This window comes from Artibeus jamaicensis, unplaced genomic scaffold (genome assembly GCF_021234435.1).
Source record: "Artibeus jamaicensis isolate MK-2021 breed Jamaican fruit bat unplaced genomic scaffold, CSHL_Jam_final contig_464, whole genome shotgun sequence".
Classification (NCBI taxonomy): domain Eukaryota; kingdom Metazoa; phylum Chordata; class Mammalia; order Chiroptera; family Phyllostomidae; genus Artibeus; species Artibeus jamaicensis.
The window spans coordinates 16,522,144-16,543,931 of NW_026521842.1; positions in this window are offsets into that span (position 1 = coordinate 16,522,144).

Consider the following 21,788-nt stretch of genomic DNA (forward strand, 5'->3'; position numbering starts at 1 on the left):
AAATAGGTAGAAAAAAAAGGAATGTTTAATTACTTACAAAGTTTCTGTTATAGAAATACGGAATAGAAAAAAGTAATTAATTATATTAACTCTTAGAAAAAACAGTTCTGTGATCAGTTGTTTCTGGTATTGCAAAAGAGAATTATTTTGAGTTTAGAATAAAAATGTCTATTTCAGAATTTTTAACTTTTTAAATTTAAATACTAAGAAAAATAGCTGGGGCAGCACCAGGGTCCATCATAGTGACTAACTTGACTTTCGGCTTGTAAACACCTTGAGGCACATAGGTGTTTAAAATGTGAATGAAGTTTTGGAAATTACTGATTTTTTTCACAAACTTATGTGTATTTGAATAGAGATGAATCATAGCTTCAAAAGACAGATGCAAAATGTTTTGTTTAGCACATATAAACATTAAACTGTCACCCAATTATTAAAATAGTCTCCAAATTACTTAATACATTTTTATTAGATAAATAATTTGATATTGTTCCCAAGCAGACAAATACCTGACAATGGAATTCAAAGTGAGTCATCACCAGGTCCCTATGTCACTGATGTGCAAAGATTGTGAGAAAGTTCTTATTCTGTTTCATGTGCCAAAGAACCCAAACTTTGTCTAAAATCCTACAACAGGTTCACAGTCCTACCTGGATATGTGCTGAATTCCACTTATCGGCAGTATTCTTACCAACACTATCTGTCCTAACTCTAATCATAAAAATTAGAAATAAACAAATTGAGAGACATTCTATAAAATAATTGAGCAGTACTGTTCAAAACTGCTAAGGTCACAAAAGTCAAAGAAAGACGAAGGAACTGTCACAACTGGAGGAGACTAAATGCAATGTGTGGCCCCTACATTTGGTCCTGAAACAAAAAGAGGACATTAGTGAGGAAAAAATGGTGAAATGCAAATAAAGTCTGAAGTTAATTTTTTAGTTAACTATCAGTGTTACTTCTCTGTTTTGGAGATTGCACCACAGTCAGGCAAAAATGTTACTATTGGGGCATGCTGGGTTGTAAGTATACAGGAGCTTCCTCTACTATTTTATACTTCCCTCTAAGTCTAAAACTATTTGAAAATATAAAGTAAAATAAAAGAGACATGAGCATTGAATATAAAAGGACAGATTAATATATTTCACATGAATAAAAGAGCAATGTTTTGTGAATTGCCTTCTGGGTTAGTCACTTCTCTAAGTGGTTTGTGTCTCATTACTGGCTTCACCTTCAAAAGCTTTTCATAGGTAGGTAAAAATTTAGACTGCTAAGTTTTTATTACAGACCTTTAATAGAATATTTCTGCCAATATCTGTCTAGTGAAGATGGTCCTGCTTTATAATTACAAGTAATCAGACAGACCAGCTAGCATTTATTAAGTACTTACGAAAAAATGCTGTAAGTGCTTTGTATGTATTACCTCACTTAATGTACTCAATAACCCATTGGCAGATACTGTTATTATTCCTATCTTTGCAGATGAGGAACAGCTGGGTCAACTGCCTAAGGTCATTCTGCTCGCCTCTTCTTTCAATTACCACTGGGCTGTGTCTGTAGAGCAACATCAGGGCCATCATACCAAGTCACTTCTGCCTCAGGTTTGAAGGACAGAGAAAGACCGTAAGATGAGAAATTCAGGTTAATATCCTGATACAGTATTCAGGACATCATTACATAGCATGTGTTGGAAATGAAAAAGCCTTCCTCTCTTCTGAAGTGTTACAGTTCTGCACTCCTAAAAGTTTCATTTCTGTTTTAAAAAGTAATAATGACAAACCTTACTATGTGATCAGAGATTCATAAGATAAACCTTAACAGATCTTTGCAAGACATTATGATCTTTCATATAACATGTGTTTAGATAACTCCTCAAGTATGTGCCCTTTACTCAATGAATGGTAATGATTTCTGCTATTGAAAAAACATATTTAAAGAAGTTGTAAGATGCACGTTGTTTTCTCAAAATACCTGAGGTCTATTATGTAAATGCACAGGGTATTTTTTGGAAACACACATTACTTACCCAATAGAGTAGGTGTTTAGTGAAAAAGCTATTATAGACTATTGGATAAACAGATACTTAGAACATTTTCAATCAATTATTTAAAACACGTGTCATTAAAAATTTATTAGCATGATTATTTTTAAAGAATCACCACCAACATCATTAAAGCAATCAAGGTAATATGGAGACAATTGAAATATAACAGTAAGTGAACAATTGGAATTATAATAAATGCAAATATCACCCAAAGTGTAAGGTATACTTTTTTAAAACTCAACTGTTTAATCTCTCGGCTCAAAATATCAACTGAGTTGGCCTTATCAAGAGACAAAATGTTAGTCACAGTTTTGTAAAATTGCTGACTTCACGTGAAAGCTTGTGAAAGAACTTTTTAAGGAAAGAACTCCACTCTTCTACTTTTAAACTTGCCCTCACTCTTTTATTTTACAAGAGAAAAATGATTCACATTCTGCAGCCTCTCGTTTGGTTTGTGTATATCTATCTCATAGATCAGATCTCAAATCTCACCCATGGGAGATGCAGAATTGTAGATAGAACGGAAAATAATAAACAAATACCAGCAGCCCACCTTTGTGGAAATAAACCTGCATGATAAACAAACAAAGAAAAATCATCTCTTATTCCTCAATAAATAAATCAGGGTTTCTTTAATTGTCACAGAGACAACATTTCTTCAATTCCAACAGCTTTTAAGCAAATTGCCAAATGTTTTAAAATGCATTTGTGAACATGAAAAACAAACAAAAGATTTTAATTATATTTTTAAGTCTTCAAAAATGTCCTAGACATAAAACTCAAAATTTCTGTGCTATGTTTTATGCGGGAAAAAAAAAAGAGATAGTTAAATTAGAAATCCTTGAAAAATAGGATTGATAATGGAAGTACCCACAGAAGGCAGGCTGCAATTGTTCCACCGCTGTAATACAATCTATTCCAGAATAATTTTTCTTTTTATTATTTCATTAAGTTGTATCTCACTAAAGTTCCTCTTAGGATCTCTCGGCAGCACCAAATTTTTCATTGAGAAAACGATAAATCACTGGCCTAAATTACAATTTAATTATAAACGCCTTTGCCTTCTAATGCTGCCTGGGACCTTTTACCCTGCTACATAATTCTAAAAAATGACCCCTGTCATAATTTCCTTCACTAGAATAATATGGGGAGATCTAATCCTGAATCCTGCTGTATTATAATTTAATATAAGAGATAATTATTATTCAAAAGATAATGTTGCAGATATTGAAAATATTCTGAAGTTTGAGTCTAAAAAAAAGGAAGTCTTAGGTATGTAGGAGCTTTCTGTCACTGCACCTACCAAGAGAAGCCAGAAGAAAGAAGCAAAGGGGTTTTTAATAAAAAAAATATTAGCATCTACATACAGCTGGTGTTTTGTATTGTGTGAAATGTATTTATATAGTCTTCAAACCATGGTTAGAAATGAAATGCTTCATTTCCCAAATCAAGGGAGCAGAGAGAGCAATGTTGTCGTAAGGGACAATTTCTTTAAGTTTGGAGTCTGCTTTAGCACTGGGGTAATAAAAGCCGCACCCTCTTTTTACAGTTTCAGTAGGAGGATTTGGGTGGGGAAGGGCTGAAAAAACAAGGGAGGAGAATGAACCAAAATGTCAGAGTAGAAGAGTCCTGAGGTGGAATGTTAGGATGTAGCACAGAGAAGGGGCTTCTTGGAAACATTTTACTCAGAGCATCCCTAAAGCCTGACTGAGATATATACATATATATATCAAAACAACTTAGCTTCCCCCGGAACATTTCAAAACTGCTGAATGGTGGGGCTTTTTCCTCCTTCCAGAATTCATACAGAGATAAACCAACAACAAAGAAAGGTAAGAGTAGGTTTGCTGAACCCTCCTCAAAACTAGCTTGCTCTTTAATTCGCAATAACAGGAATATAAATCTCATTCAGTTGGTGCTCAGGAAATGACAACTGCCCCACCTATGCAGGTATCAGCCCTCAACAACGTGCTTCAACGGTACAAGTGGAAAGTCAGTGTGTTGGTGGGAGATTCCTGTTGTTATGTGACCTGAGAATACAGGGCAGCACAGAATTCAGGGAGTGAATCTGCATAGTGAAACTAAGTGGCACTTCAATGAAAAATGTAATCCAATGCCCTACACCTTTCCACAAAAAAAGGGGAAAGACAAAGGGTTTCTATTAAATTACAAATGTCCTTGAGATCAAATATGTAAGAGCTTAGTCTACTGGGTCTCACTGTCTGAAATAAAGAGGGCCCCTCTTTCATCTTGCCCTCTCCCAAATTCAAGTATGAGGAAATTAATTTTTAGTAATGGCTGTGTTTTAACAACAGACTCACAACATTCCTGAAATTTTAGCCAACCACGTCTTGGAAGGCAGTATGAGCCAAATGCAACCCACCCCTCTACAAATTCCCCTCAGTCTTTGGTTCAAGGATGCTCTCAATGGGGAATTAAATACCTGGTACTTTGGGTCTGGGGTGCAGGCAGCAAAGTGGACCCCATGGTAACTATCTAAAGACGTGGGTATAGTTACATGTGGAACATTTTGATTGCTTGGTAGAGGTAGAGGTAGTGATGGTGATGTGATGGTACACAAGGAGAAAGAGCTAAGGGTAAACCGAATAAAGAAGGCAATCCAAATGAAATGATAACTCCTGCCTACCAATCTTAGACTAGTCAGCAAACCCCTATACAGCTCAATAAACATCAAACTAAACAGTAGGCACAGCTTTACTGCCCTTTTGTTTTGTTTTGTTTTTGCTTTGGGAGCAGTTCATTTAAGATGTAATAAATTGAAAAGCTACTTCCCCACCACCACCCACCGTCCCTCCATAAATCTCAGGACAGTGCAAATGAGTTATTCCTCATTATGGACAGAAAGAAAGGGCTTCCCCAGGCGGGGACATCCTCGACTACCATTAAAGCAATCATTAAAAATAACAACCCACCTAAGGGAGAAAAAAGTCATTCTTCTAAAAAGATATATATTAATTATCCAATAACATTAAAAATAGGTTCTGTAGGTTCAATTAGGAATTGAAATCCAGAATGCAAGAGAAGGAAGAAAAAAGAACGTGGGGAAGAGAAGGCAAAAGTTTATAGGAAGGAGGTCTATAATTTCCAATAGCAGTAGCAGAGAGAGCCATGAAATGGTATCCATAACGAACTAGTAATAAAGAAGTGTGCAGAGATTGGTAGACTGTGCCTACCTGAATCATTTCACTGGTAACAAAGATTTAAGAGTCTCAAGAGGTTCAAGGCAGACACTGGAGTGGACATTCCAATAACTAAACAAAAGTACATTAAGGTAGACACACAGGTAGATGAACAGGAAAGCACAGGCAGGCAATCTTCAGGTTTAAGATGCACTAAAATTTTTCTGCTTCACTGTGGTAAGTTTTCAAGGGACCCTCATTGTAACAAGGCAGAGTGAGTGAGTTGCAAGTAGGAAAATAAAAAGCAAGATCAAATTGAGCATTCAGTGGCCACAGCAAGTCAATTCTGTCTTCACTGCCTAACTCTAATCACTCCCACCTATATTTAAAAGTACACAATGGAATTAAGACCTTCCTACGAAGTAGTAAATATCCATGAGATGTGAACTGAGTACATGTGAATGTGTCTACTATTAGCTGTCACAGAGAAATGTAAATTGCATAATTTCAGACTACACAATTCCAGACTGAAAAAGTGACAACCCTTTGGTCACTTAAAAAACATAAATCCCCATATCTAAAAGAAAAAAGACATGTGCAGTTATTAAGCGACTTTCTCCCCACAGTAATACATGTTGGAGATGGGAACTCAAAGCTCCTGCAGAGCGAACAATCATCTGTTCACCATACTATTCTCCAAGGAATGAACAAGAAACTGCACTCATAGACTGCTCCCTAACACAGAAAAGGGTAAATGCGAGATTGAAAAGAAAGCGAGGTTGGAAGTGAACTGTTTTAAAGTTATTATGAGTGGACTTCATTGAGAAAAGAAATCTGTTGATGTCGGTCCCCAGTGAGTCATGCACAGCACATGTCCTCCACATGCCAAGGTGCTGCCACCACTGGGTCACAGGCATCTGTGACCTACCTTGTCATTTATCCTTATCAGAAAGAGGAACCACTCTGTTTTTTTGTCTTAGTTTTGATGTTCCAGAAGCAGACTTTAAAATGAAGAATTTAATTTGTATGTAGCTTACTTTAGAAGTGGCCCAAGAATTATTGGGAAGGGAGAGGGACAGAGAGACAGAGAGAGAGAGAAGCAGCCCAAATGATTTGTCATCAAGGAAGTTACTAAGGTGAGAAACTAGACCCACTCTTATTGGCAAACTTAGCCAGTGTGGGTTTGGCCCTCAAACATGTCCCACATGAGGGGCGAAGAAGCTTTAGCATGTATTTACAAATTCACTAGTGTGCTGGTAAATCTTTAACAGCCAGTTCTCCAGAAGGGGCAGGAGTGGGGTTGAATGACTTGTAGCATTTACTAATTTCCACAGCATACTCTCCCACCACCATGGCTGATTTCAAACCATCAACATAACATCATCAGACACAGGAAGCAGGGGACAGAAGCAGAGCAGCCACTGCTACCTAGTATTGCTGACTACAGGGAATCACAAAATGTAGTAAAGTAATTAGAAAGTAGTGGTTAATTACCTTTACTTTTAATATAACTTACTTAATTGTAAGTATATGCAATTTAATTCTTAATAATGGCTGCATTTTAACAAGAGACTTGCAAAATTCCTGAAAATTTAACCAACGGACACTATGAGCCAATGCCAGCCCACCATTGTACAGATTCCCCTCAGTCATTGGTTGAAGGTTGCTCCCGAGTTGGAAATAAATCCCTGGTACTTCAGGTTTGGAGTATGGGCAACAAAGTGGACCCCAGAGGCCAGACAAGGCCTATGCCAGCAGTTGGACTTTTGGCCAGTGTACTCTGAAGTAGGACAGTTGAAAGGAGATGAGCAGGCACCAATAGTCTGCTACCCCCCTGCCTCACAGACTGGCCGTATTTCCTGTAAGGCCTTGTAATATTTCTTTATGGCTTTCTGTGGTGTTACTTTTTGTCACCTGGAGCAACTGAAGCCTTTGCCAGACATTCTCCTCCTCTGTGATTACTAAGTTCTAACCCCATATTCTTCAATGAGAGGTCCTATTTTGTGCTTTAAAATTGAGTGTGTCCAAAGCCATTCCATCTACTCTGCTCTCCCCATCCCACAAATTATGTCTTCTTCTGCCATCCCTGTCCTGTTGAGGAACTGCTCTTCTCCTGGTGAGTCTGTCCTGACCCTCAACTTTTGACTCTCTCTTGAACACATAGCCAATCAGGTGTCCTATTCAGTGAGCCCCCAGGAAGATGTTTCTCAACTGCTTGCTACAGTTCCTTTGACAGTATAATGGTCCAGGCCCAATGTTGTATCTCACAGAGACTCTGACAAATGCATTCTAAGTCTATTCACAACTTTCAGTCTTCTGTGGTTCTAAGCCACCTAGAAATCACTTGTGGGGTAATCTTTCCCACATACCTTCAAGAGCATCACAATGGCTACCACGCAGAGAGCTTAAACAAGCAATAAAAGCACTGGATGGTTTAGGACAACCTCCCATTATGGCTCAACTCCATGTATACCTCTTCATACCCTGGAAGGTCTGACAAACTAAACTGCTTGCTGATCCCATAACAGTACATGGGGTTTTTCTGTCTCTGTTCCTTTGCTCAAGGTGTTGTTGTCATAAGTAACATAGTTCTTGATCCTTCAAAATGTATTTCACAAACTAGGTTTTCAATGCACCATCTCCTGTTCCCCCAATGCCAGCCAGAATCTTTCCCCTCTTAAAGATCTGAAATTTTTGTCATCTCACTTTAATGGGGTTTATTCTCACTGATATTTTAGTTACTTGTCTTCTGCTATTTTTACTTTATAATTTCCTCCTCCCCAGGGGTATCTGTAACTGTGTATTGCACATAGTAGGAGTTTAATATTTGTTGAATTAACATGTTGTGTCCATTTTAATCCAAATAAGTCAGGTAAGACTGAATTGGAAGTTAAAAACCTAATTCAGCAGCCAACATATCTTATAATACATTTCATGTATATTAATGAAAGATTTAAAATTTTTAAACTCAACTTATTAGAAGTTGTCAAGCTAAGAAAACAAAACAACAACAAAAACCTTTCTGCCCAATTTTCTCAAGATTTGCTTTCTGTTGTGATTTAAGCTATAACCACTTTACTCAGTGTAACCCCTTTGCTGAGAGCCAATGGAAACAAGTGTAACCCATACTGTGGAGGGCATGGCAGTGAATTCAGTTAGAAAACAAGCCTTTGGAATACTCTACAGTCATCAAAGTCCTAAACACACCAACATGGAGCTATCTTTGAAATGTAATGAGGAGTAAAAAAAAAAGCAAGCATACCTTATAATAAAACAGATGGAAAACTTAAAAACAAGCAAAATCAAAACTATTTGTCATTTACAATGGTACACACATGAACATAAGAAAAGACTCAGGAGAGTGGTAAATTCTTACGGGCAGGGAAGGGGAAAGAAAGAGCAATGAGATTAAGGAGGCACACAGAGAAATTTTCAAAAGGATTCAGAACATTTTATACATTGAAAAACATAACCTCAAATAAATGTGGCAAATGTTCATATTCGAGAAAGCGGGGTGGATAAAGTAGAAATTAATCTCTCTAAATTTTTCTGTATAGTAGAAATATTTCATAATTTAAAAAATGTATTTTCTTGTACTAGAAGAGTTATCAAATGGTTTTACAGAGATTTATAACTTAACAAAGAACTCTTGCATAAAACAGGGAAAGACTTATGAAAAGTGGAATGACTGTACAAGTACTTGAAGTCTCAGTTTTATCAATACTTTTTGATCTTTTACTCTAAGTTGATTACAATAATCTATTTTTGATTGATTACTCAATTTTTTGCTTTACCTAAATCACGCCCCTCTCCGTTAAGAATATGTAGCTGATATAAAGTGACGAAAGATCCCAAATGAATTGGTCATTGAAGAAAATCTATTACTTCGGCAGCAACTAGTGGGGGTAAAAGAAGATTTCTCCTGAGCTCTTCATGTAGAACAATGTCTTATCCCAAGAATGTTCTAACTGACCTCTTCTAAGTAGTAGAAATTACTATCAAAACTGCAATCATTGTATTATTCCCTCAGTAAAATAACAGCACTTTCCTCTGCGGGGTTGTGTTTAGGATTAAATGAGTTAATACATTAAGCATTGAAATCGGAGCACATAGCTCATATTGTTAGTGTTATTAATTATCCTTAAAACGGTAATGACATTGTGATCACTTTAAATGAGATTTATACCAAAAGCCCACAATAGAAGCTGATTTTTATTCCCAAATCTATCTTTTTAGATCTCTTGTCCTTCACCCAGATAACTCCAATAATTGCTGAAACCGAAGCCCAATCATTGATTAGTGCCCAGCACAGAAGCAGAGGAAAGACTGCAAAGAAAACTGGGCCATGGCAAGTGAATTCCAGGCCCCATGAGGAATGTGTCTGGCTTCCTACACTGACAAAGGTTGGCTTTCCAGAGAGATCCCGGCCAGGCCTGCCTCCAGTCTGTCCTCTGCCTGCCATGGGCCCCAGGCCGCTCAGCCCTGCTCAGTAACCGGGCATCAAACAAGAGTAATTGACAGCTTCTCTCCTCCAGCCTCCCCTCTCGGAGCAGGCAGTTTCCCCAGGAGCCGCCTCGTACAACCTCAAACACTTTATTACTGGTCAATTTGGGTTTCCTGCCCACTTTAAGTGGCAGTGCTGAGGGTCTGCAACTCTCTCTAGCCCTCATTGATCAATATTAACAGTCACTTTCACAGCATTTCCCTGCTACTCAGCAAGGCTGGGGACTGGCTGTAAATTACCACATAGCCTGGTCATTACACCCAAAGAAATGCTGTAATTCAAAAGTTAGGGCTAATTGTGAAAATAATTTCTTTCACGCATTTCAGGACTCAAATCAAAGAAGGCGAGAGAATGTAGAGCTTTTCCATTTGGGAATTGTTGATTTAAGTAAACTGCTTAACTATATCCACCCCTGAAGATACACACTCTATCTATATTTATGGATAAGGGTCCAACTACTCCCAATAACAATCAGCTCTCCAGAACAGGGACAGGGGGGACATCCTATAAAGTTTAAGTCTTGCATTTACAGTGAATGCATTACCGGTATTAAAAAAATCAGGATTAAACAATCATTGGCTGAGGCTCCCGTAGTAATATTTGTTTACGACGTAAAATTTAACAAGAAAAAAAAAACAGTGAGTGTTGTTTATAAGCAAATGTGAGCTGTTTAAAGGCATAGAGAGGCTTTACCCCCAAGTTGGTGAGGTTGAGCCACGGTTTTAGAACGAGAGGCCTGTGCCTGCGCAGAGATCCCAGGGTCTGCTCCTCAGCCACCATGCTGCGCCTCGTGGTCAAAGTCCAAAGTGCCCCACTTCCTCCAGGGTCAAAGTTCCCCTCCTTTTGGCCTTCTCCTCAGTGTGTCACGGGGAAGAGTCTCAACACAAACCCAGATCACTGAAATCTCTCTGCCCGGGTTGCCATCCAAAGTTACTATCTTTTGTGGGCTCAACCCACCTATCTGTGCAGGTAGCACAAGCCTTATTTGACTCTTGACTGTTGGGAACCTGCCTATCCCTCACCAGCCTCTCAGTGCCCAGCTGACCAATTTGAGCATCTGGCCAGAGGGGTACAGCTGGGTGCTGGTGGACAGCTAGCTTCTCTGAAGGACTGGACCTCCCCAGCATACTCTCCTCATGGGATAGATGGAAACCAGGTCAGGGCTGATAACCAGAGTCAGTGATCTCGAAGCTTTGCTCATCTCCCATGGGCACTTTTTCCCTTTGTTTCACCTGAAGAGAGGAGAAGTAATCTTGGCTGCTCAAAAACATGACATAAAGGACACTGCAATTCACAGCCCAGCCATGGGGAAGAGATTAGGGGCCACTGATGCCAGCTCTTGGGTCTTGTACATGGTGGAGAAGGGGGGTTGGCTGGCTGCTTGGGAGGCTCCGCAGTGGTTCAGAGCCCTGGACTTTACACCTCGGTGGGGACTGGCCACCAGCCTGGTGATCAGCCTGGCTGATGTCCCAGCTCCAGGACCCAAAGGGGAATTAGACACCAGCTACCCCATGCTCTCTATTGTTTAGGAAAGAGGAGAGAAAGAGAGAGAGTGAAAAATAAAATCCTCAATTGTTTAGTACAAGTCATTTTACATGCTGGGATAATGAAGTATAAAAATGCCTTCAAAGAACTGATTTCCTACTTTTAACTCACTGCCAGCCAAGCTCTTTGTGAGGCCTCTCTGGAACATGCATTCCCATCCCACTCAAACAAAAGAGCTGCGAATTCATTAAACTATTTAATTATGCCTTTTTATTTTTCTCCATTAGCAAGTCCTACCAGCACAAAGTAAATAAAGCCACCATGGTCTCTCCCCAGCAGACACACTGACTGTTTTTATTCTTTATTCAGTTTACAATATAAAGGGCTATTTTTCCCCCTCCTATTCTTGGCGAGTTTCCTAGCACAGACCCTGCAAATAGAAGCACCCAACTGTACATGCAGTGCATGGAACTGGCGCAGGAGCATTCAGCATTGCAAGCACATACCCTAGACAGCTTTCAAAGTACCCGCAGCCAAAGGCAGCCAAACAGCACTTACAGCCAGGCGCAGAAAAGATATTAGCTTTTTTTTTATACTCTAGTAAATTTGCTTTTTACATCTATTTCTTTTCAGAAGGGCTTGTTATTGAGCTCACTGTCCACAAATTCCATTGATCTCAGGCTGTGACTCAATCCATATGCTCACGCTTTGACACCAGCACAGCAAGCAAGCGATACAAATCCTGTTCAGGCTACAAACTTATTGATTTTATAGATTTCCCCCAAAGTTGTGATAATGATATATCATTGTTAAATTTGGTAGAACAAACTGCTTTCCCAATCTGTCAATGCGAGCATGAAAACCAATTCACAGCCTTGTTTAGAAGGCTTTCCCATCAGAAGAATAAATACAGCCAAAGGAAGCAGACCACCGATACCCAGCGACTGGCACCAGCTTGATGTACGATTCCTTCCTCGCTGCCCTTTTCTGACCCACAGCACACTGGGCTGCCAGACTGTACTTACTGGCTACAATTATCCACAGTGATTTCTCCCCAGGATGCTCGGTATTAATTATTAACAACTGGGAGCATGCTGCTTGGGTGACCCACATCAGTAGGTTTTAAAAGACAATTTTGGTAATTTTAATATGCTATTCAGATGCAGTTGGATCCATTAGGATCCTGGGATTATTGACTATAATAGGTCAATTTTCTTCCTTCTGCAGTTGCTCCCCCTTTCCACCTTAAGAATCAAGGCAGCTGCCTCCAGCAGGGGGCAGACATCAGACATTTCCTTTTGAGAGGATGTGCCTTTACTTCCGGATGGTGACTCCATTGGCCTCAACGCTCTCTAGTCATTTCCTACAGATATGGCTACATCTTACAGTTCTACCAAGCTGGTAGGCTTCTATTAACTTCACTCCTTCCTGGGGTATTTGTAATTCTGTTTCTGAAGTATGTCCCCAAGTGTCCATCCCAGTGCCCTCTTAATCACCCCACTTCCTGAGTCACCTTGTGCCTGTGCAAATTCTTTGCTGCATGTAGATGTCTGCCTAATTCATTCCGACACGTGTGCTGCCTTCTATTCCCAACTTTCCAATCAACTGGAACAAGTTTTCAACCAATACATTTGTGTGCCATGATGACTGTGGCTATTTTTCATTCTTTCCAACATGTCTACTTCCCTTATTTCTAAAACTTTAGTCTTTGTAGAGTCTCCTTTTCTCCTCTTACCTCATCATCTGCCCTTTCCTATTTCTTACTTTCTTATTCATGATTCATACAGATTCCTCTCATTCGCTAATCCATTAGTCTTCCTCTCATCAATTTAAATGAAACAGCTTAACAAAACAGTTGGAAACTCTGATGGCCCCATCTCCTTGGATAAATGTTTCTCTGCTGCCTGCCTCCTCACTGAAACTGCAACTACTTCTTAACCGAGGACACAATATCAACCCCCAATCTACCTGCCTGACTCAAGCTGAATGCCTTGGGAAATGTGGTTTTGTCAGATGGTGGTGTTCAATTAAAATTCCAGCTACTTGAATATCCGCAGTTTCATTTCCCACTCACATACATGGTTCAGTTCTAACATGTATTGAAACCGAGTTTTCTTATAGTATCATGTTCCATAGGAAACTGACTTTAGTGAATAGTGAATAGTGTTCAAGACCAAATGCTATCAAGCATGCTGGCGTTGTAGGGCCATGGACAGACCAACCTACTTGGCCTTCCCGTTCAAGAATACTGAGGCTTGACCTTATGCTCTTTAATGCTAATAATAATTTATATGACCAGAATGTTAGCAATGAATTTTCATTCAACTTTCTCACAACCTGTGAGAGAGCTTCACGAGGTATCACCATCCCCATTTTATGGATGAAGATACTGAGGCTGAAATGTGTGATGGTCATGTTAGTAAGTAGCATTGCTGATCCTTACAGGTAGGTTTTCTGGTCTGTGAATCCAGTGGTCTTTCCAACAGAGCATATTTCTTCCCAATCTTAGCTATTTAAACAACAACCTGAATAAAAATGTTTGCATTCAAGTACTCCACATCTCCAACCCACTAGCCAAAAAATGATTTTATTGGTATCAACTTGTGTTTCATGGCAGTAATTAATTTTTAGGCTCCTCCTGCTAGAAAAACAGTAAATCTAGCAGTGGGCCACAAGAATCATCACTATGAAAATGACTCTCATTTTCATAGTGATGAAATGGGGTGGGGTGGGGTGGGAGGGAGTCATAATCTTACGGAACAAATAGTCCCTAAAGGAACTTGTGATATATTATCTTTTCAAAGATCTCTAAGATGAGAGACTTAAATTGTAAAGAAAATTTTCAAACAGACAAACATACAATATTGTTTACAGTCACAGATCCAATGTAGAATTCCCAAATCAAGAGAATTGCAAAAAAAGAGCCAGAACAATAAGTCCCCAGCCAGGAAATCAACAATTATATAGTCTGGCTATTTAATCCACCTATTGCAGCTTCAGAGGGTTTACTGGGGTCACTGGACTCCAGGCTCTTCCCCCTACAAAGGACAGATGGAAGGATGCACCTAAGAGAAGTGGACAATTAAAATTTTATGATGAATAAGTTCCCTCCTCCCCCAGAACTCCTGCTCTGAATGCACACACACACATAGACCAAACAACCACCCTCCTGTTCATAATTGCACTGGTCCAAGTGTGCGGAGCCTTCACACAGAATGATGGCTTCCCCCGTCTCCTGCATTTGTTCGGCTCCTTTGGGAGGAGCAATTTACAGAAAGCATTATCGATTTTTGCCATAATAGGTACAGAGATGCCTCACCGTCCCTACTCAGCCGGCTCGCTCTCGCATCACAACTGTCAGGCCAGTTTGTGAAGCCCCGTCATTATTTTTTTTCAAGTAAATCCATCACAAGGTTGGGGTGGGGGGAGGTGAGGGAAGTGATGAAAATAAAATTATTTTCACCTTGCCATACCAAAGTATGTTCACGTCCTTCGTTGGAAATGAGTGCAAGCACCATAGACCTGCAGGAAAAAAAAATTTTAAAGGGAAAGGAAACTTGCAGTATCGATGAAAGACAAGGCAATCTAGCTGGGACCTATTTGAAATATTTTTAATGGCATTATATCTGGGCTTCTCGGGGAGCTAAGGCACCTGCAGACATTGTGTTCTGTGGGAAATAAAGGGAAAGTGGACCTGGGTTTATTCATTTTCTTTTTCTACATGACTGTATCAGGGATGGGATCTACCTTGAACCACCTTTCTCAGTAGACACCTACCTTTAACAGAGACCACCACCTTCCCTGCTACTTCATGTCTTTGTGCCAGAGGTTTCCGTTCCCCCTCCTGCCCTATACCCCGCCCAACGGTTCACCAGAGGCCATAACCATTTGGTTACTGATCAGCATGTCAATATAAATGCTTTCACTTTAGTCACTTTAAACATTTCTTAAAATGAGAAAGAGGCTCTTATAAACCACATGGAAAACAAACAGGGGGGAAAGAATCACACTGAATGCACTACTGATGCTCAAACAAGCCTTTTCATATTCGAGTCCCGACTTGATTGGTTGTTGGTCTGCTCTTCAAGCAAGTCTCTAGGCTCAGTGAGAAAGGTCAGAGCTTATAGCCCTTCATCCCATGGTTCAGGCCTCCCCCTTCCCCCCAGTTCTTATACACAGCCTTGTTTGAGGCTCAGAAAGTTTAATCCAAGAACTGGCTCTGGATCTCATTCCCAGTTCTGCAGTTCATTAGCCATGAAAAGTGATAGCCGCTTAAGATTTTTATGAGACATTGTTCCAAAGGCGGACCACAGAAAACTGCACAATTACACAGCACTTTGCATACAGCCCACCAGCCTCTGGCTCAGATCTAAGTAGCTCAACAGCCATCGAGCTACGGAATGAAAAGCAGCCAGTTGCTATTGGTAAAAGGTGAGGATTTGGTGACATTTTGTTCCAATTGGTGCTTTCTTGAAAAGACACATTTATTCTGATATAAATTGGACACCTAACATGTTATCCTTTCTCTATTTTTCCCCAGCCCCCAGCCTCTCCTTCCTCCAAGGACAAGAACCAACCCTTAAAAGCACACAAGTCCCTCCCTCCCTCCCTCCCTCCCTCCCTCCCTCTCTCACAGTTCCTATTCGGCAGGAATATTTGCGAACCAGACACAGTTACAGGGACTGAGGTCAAGATGAAATAGGCGGATCTGGAATCCACTTGGACATTGGCCTTCTGTGGCTAGACCATGAACTGAATTGTGTTTAAAAACAAAACCAGCCCTCCTATATCAGACCATATGGAAAACACATTGAAACCAGGGTAAGGAGTGGGATTAGTCCAATAAAACCTGTAATTCTGATTGTGGCTGCCCAATTCCTTGTCACTCCTGATGCCACATGCTCAACTACAACACCGCAGTGCACACCAGATTAAAATATCCTTGTGTAGCAAAGAGCAGAAACAAGAATCTTGGCAATTTTGAACTTCCCCTTTTTAACTGTATTTAAATGGTCCCACTGAACATGGGATCTGAGTGGTGCTATTAAATAAAGCTCTAGACACTCAAAAGAAGATGATCTGTGAGGCACTCAGAGGAACCGTGGTAAGGAATCAATTGCATTTGTGAAATATGCAAAAGTGAGATCCACCAGAAGATTAGTTAAGGCTGCTGCCTCTCTCCATGTTGACACTTTAACACGTCCTTTCATGTCAGGTGGCACTTGAGTGGCCACCAGCACTTTTGGAATCTGATTACAATTTAGATAAATACTTTCAGAGAAATGTATTTAAGTGAGGTTCACAGTCATGTCCATAAACACCCGAATCATCGCTAGCCAACTCAAAATTAGAAAAATCTCAAAAACATCTTGCTCCCAAAATAGTAGCTGATGCCTCTGGCACAGAGTCTCTTACAAGTACACCAAGAATGATTGGACAATGACTTACTGCTGTCTGGTAAGAGTTAGACATTATTCTGTTAAGGGTATCAACGATGTGATTTCATTTCATTCTTACAACAGGCATTTGCTGTTTCCTCCACTGTTTTACCAATGACTGGAACAGTGCCTGGGACATAGTAGCTGTGTAATAAATATTTGTGAAACTGAAACTGTAATACTCAGAATAATGGGCAAGGGCATTAAAATAAGATTCACACAGAAGAAATATAGTAAGAACTAAAAAAATGTAAATGCACCAATAAATACTAACAGTCAATGAAATGGAAACTAAGACAAAAGAACATTTTCTACCTAACACACTGGTAGTTTTGGTTGTTCCACTTTTTAATGGCAGCCTCCAGTGGGGGAAGGGCTGCACACATACAGTGCAAGGGCGCAGCTTTTCTGGGGGACCATCGGCCACATTTATTAACACTCTTAAAAATATTCATACTGTTTGAGTATGCAAATTTCAGTGCTTGACAATTGACCTTAATCATAGGAAAGTTACCCATAGGTGTTATATATGAAGATTTTTTTATCACAATATCATTTAAAAGAGAGAAAAATAATATATAATCTAAATATCCATTTCAGTGGCTAAATGTTAAATGGTAACATAAAATTTGGTCCATTCATATGATAAAATGTCACGTAGTCATTTAAAACCATGCTTTTAAAATAGCATTTAATAACACAGGAAAACACCCTAGTTATATTGAATTAAATGAAAAATTATATGCAGGATCTCAATTTTGTACAATCCTGTGATGTCTATATATCTGCATGGAAAAGACTCTATGAAGCTACACATAGAATATAAAGATGAGTTATCTCCATATGACACCATCACAGGTAATTTTTTTCTCCCATACTTTTCCATTTTTTTCCAAATTTTCTAAAATGAGCTACTTATTTCTTTATTTACTGACAATTTTAATATTATAACAATGTTAAACATAAGAAATCTAGAATACAGTGTTTATTTTTATTATGATTATTCAGAGAAAAACACAATTTATTTGCTTTCCTTACAAGTTAATATTTTTAACTTTCTCATCAGGAAAATAGAACACTGGAGTCTTGTTTTTGGTTTCCATTTTGATGTTTTGGTTTTGATTTTTTAACTAACAGTGTGAGAACCACATATAGTCTGCAGACATGTTTCGCTTAGCAACATGGTATTTTCAAAATTTGAATTTGAATACTTCTGGGCAGGGTCTATTTTTAGCAATTTGCCACAGTCCTCACTCCTCCATATTGTATGACATAATCCTGTGTCAGTTGTTAAATTCCCAATCCTTGGATTCACTGACCTCCAAAGCACTTTGCTCTTTAAGTGAACTACGTTTGCCATCTGCGATGAACAGAAATCCTAACTGGAATGTGAGGTTTCCATCAGCGTTCTTCCTAATAGATGCATCCATACATACACTTTCTACCCCCTACCTAGATATACTCTTTATCCAATGGCTTCTTTGAAACCAGGCCTTACAGGGATTTTTAAAAGGTTCTCTTGTGCTTTATAACTAGTTCTGGTGAGAACTGTCTTCCTGCTTGCAGACTGCCTACTTCACCTTGTATCCTCACACGGCAGAGAGCAGAGATGGGAAGCAAGCTTTCTCATGACTCTTGTAAGTGCACCAATCTCTTCATAAAGGCTCTACCCTCAGGACATCATCTAATCCTAATCACCTCCCACAGGCCCCAGCTCCTAATATCATCATATCTAGGGGATAGGGTTTCAATCCATAGCATATAGCTTGTGGTTGTTGCTATTTATTGAATTTCTAGAATACACTAGAAAATATGCTAAGTGTTTATAAGACTCTTTAGTTTTCCTAAGAATCAGGGAAAAGTTATTTTTACTTCCAATGTGGAAATGGTCAAACAAGCACAAAATATTAGATAATTTAAATAGACAAATGCTTATTGAGCACCTATTATGTGCTAGGCCCTGGGCCAAGCTCTACGGTGACAAAGCCTAGGTCTTTCCTCTGTACCACACTGCTGTCTGCCACAGAAGGACCTCCATTTTATGACCCTTCACCTCTCCCAATAAGGGTACCCTTGTTCAAGAATGGCTTAATAAACTATTATTCAATTCTGATTAATTTATTAATTTGTTATAATTCTTAAATAGGTCTGGAACAATATTAACTAAGAAGAATGATGGGAGAATCAGATTGGGGTTAGGGATAGATGCAGGGTACACAGTCCCTTTTGTAAGACAGTACCAAAAGAAAATGCCATTTTTCTTTTTATGCTCTCCTTGTTTTCTAATTGCTAACTACATGAAAGAACTGAGAAAAGGACGACATTATCAAAGAAGGCAGTTTCACTATTAATATAGTATAAAAATAGTCAATGATAAAAGATACCCTAGAAATCACAAAGACAATGAATTATTCTAGTAGCTAAAGGTGCTTATGTAAGGGTATTTGGATACCTAGGCAGCCTTGTATTTTTTTCTAGAACATAGCTCCCTTTCAAGCCACACTTGGGCAGGGTGTTCCCACTAGTTCCTTCTAGGGCTTTATTTCTTTAGTGATCTTGGAGATCACCTCTTTGGTTCTCCAGTATTCATGAGAAAAATAACTTGGTTCTGGAAATGTTCATAACCAAGGGGAATTCTTATTAGCTGGCATAAATAATGCCACTGGTAAATTACCCAGTTTTGATGGTTCTTCACTTATTCAATAGCTACTCAGCCCTTTCTAGATGCTTAGGGCTCAGCTAGGTACTAAACCTAGATAGCTGTCAGCAAAAAGAACAAGGACTCTGCCCTCATGAAACTTAAATGCTAATTTAGCAACAGAAAAAAAATATTCACACTCTACTAAAAGATAATGATTCAAAGAAACCAAGGAGGATGATGTCATACTCAACTGGGTGACAGTGTCTTGGAGATTGCTCATTAGAATTTATGGAAAAAAAGCAGAGTGAATTTTAAAAAGCAGAGTGGATTAAACAAGTTCCAACCATTAGAATTCAATTTCAAGCTATCTGGGACATGAACATTATTTTCTGAAAATAACCTTGACTGTGCGAATCAAAAAATTTTTCTCACACTTGGTTCTGATTCTTCGGCACAAAATTAAACTTCTTTCAATGCATAAGTTCTTCTCTCTCATCTGCTATTCAGAGAAGATGAAGTTCAAAGTGCAGTAAGCAGAGTACTCAATGAAATACAATTGCATGAAAATTAGATATGCCCAAATATACAGAAAAGGGTGTTTTTGTCCCTAAGGAAGAACTAAACTATAAAAAGGTGGACCATGTGGTAAGAAAATTCTAAATGCAATAAAAATCATGATTGCTTCTGATAACCAGGATAAGAAGGGCTCACAGGAAAGATTTACAAAATCTCACTAGAAAGGACCATTTTATAATTGTTTTAAATCTATTAAAGAATACAAGAAGATGCATCCAGAACCAGGCATTTCCTATCTCTTTCTAAGCATAATGGTTGAATTGTGTGGTACTTACATTCCCAACTGTCTCAAGTATAGTACTGGTCGATACTCACTGGCTTCCTTACACAAAGCTCAATGCAGAAGCTAAACGACATGGTGCAAATGTTCTCCCTCCCACTGATGAGACCACCAAGCCTTGTCATCTGTTTTACCAAAGTGGCTCAGTGTTGGTTCTGTCTGATTATCTAATAACACCCACTACAGGAAACAGCCCTAACTGGCCACAGAATTTATCTTTCACTGTTGATTGCCTGAACAATTCACAAATGGCCTAGACTGGGAATACAGATGAACTGAATTTGTTTTTATGTGTAAGGAGTTTACTGGAACCACAACAGGATACCACCTTACACCAGTCAGAATGGCTCTTATCACAAAGTCAAGAAATAACAAATGTTGGCAAATATGTGAGAAAAAGGGAACGCTCATCCACTGTTGGTGGGACTACAAATTGGTGCAGCCACTGTGGTAAACAGTATGAAAGTTCTAAAAGCTTAAAATAGAACTACCATATGACCCAGCAATGTCAATTCTGGATATTTATCCAAAAAAAGCACTAGTTTGAAAAGATATATGCACCCCTATCCAAGTTCATTGCAGCATTATTTACAATAGTCCAGGCATGAAAGCAACCTAGGTATCCATTGATAGATAAATGGATAAAAAAGACAGGATACACACATAGACACACACACATATATCACACATACATGATATACACACATACATATATCCATGTATATGATATATACATTGTGCAATATTACATAGCAATAAAAAGGAAATCTTGCCATTTGCAGCATGTATTATGCTAAATAAAATAAGTCAGACAGAGAAAGACAAATACCATATGGTTGATTTATATGTGAAATCTAAAAAACAAACAAACAAACCAAAATGAAACAAAAACAGTCTCATAGAAACAGAAACCAAATGGATGGTTAAACAGAAAAGGGGACTATCATCAATAATATTGTGATGAACTTCCACCAAGATGGAGGCGTAGGTGGAAGCACTGCACCTTCTCACACAACCAAGTTTAAAAACAACAAAGTTTTAGCAACAAAAATGCAGCCAAACCACAGAAAATTGAACTACACGGAAGTCTGACAACAACGAACCCTTCAGCTAAACCAGTAAGAGGGGCAGAGCCAGCAGCAGAGCAGGATTGGGCAGGAAAAATCCACTGGACCAACCTGGGCGCAAAACCCGGGCTCACAACCCAGGTGCGCCTGCAGCTGTAGGCAGATCCCAGTGTGGAGTAGCAGGTGGACCCACTGAGGGTGCAAGGCAGTGAACTCACTGAGGGCTGACCACAGTCACACGTTCCAGCGCAAATAAACTGGTGAAGGAACGAAGTGGTGAGACAGATCGTGCAGGCCCCAGTGGCAGAAAGTGGCAGAGGGGACCGCCATTGTCCCTCTCAGCGTCACAAACCAGCGACCTGGGTGGCCCCGCCCTGGTGAACAACTAAGGCTCTGCTCCTCATATGTAACAGGCACGAACAGATCAAAACATGGCTCAAGAACAACTCAGAGCCCCAGAGCTGATAAATCTAAGTGATGAAGAAACAGCCAAACTTTCAGATGCACAGTTCAAAACACTGGTGACCAGGATGCTCATAGAACTGGTTGACTATAGTCACAAATTAGAGGAACATATCAAGGCTAAACTAATTGAAATGAATGGAAATGCACA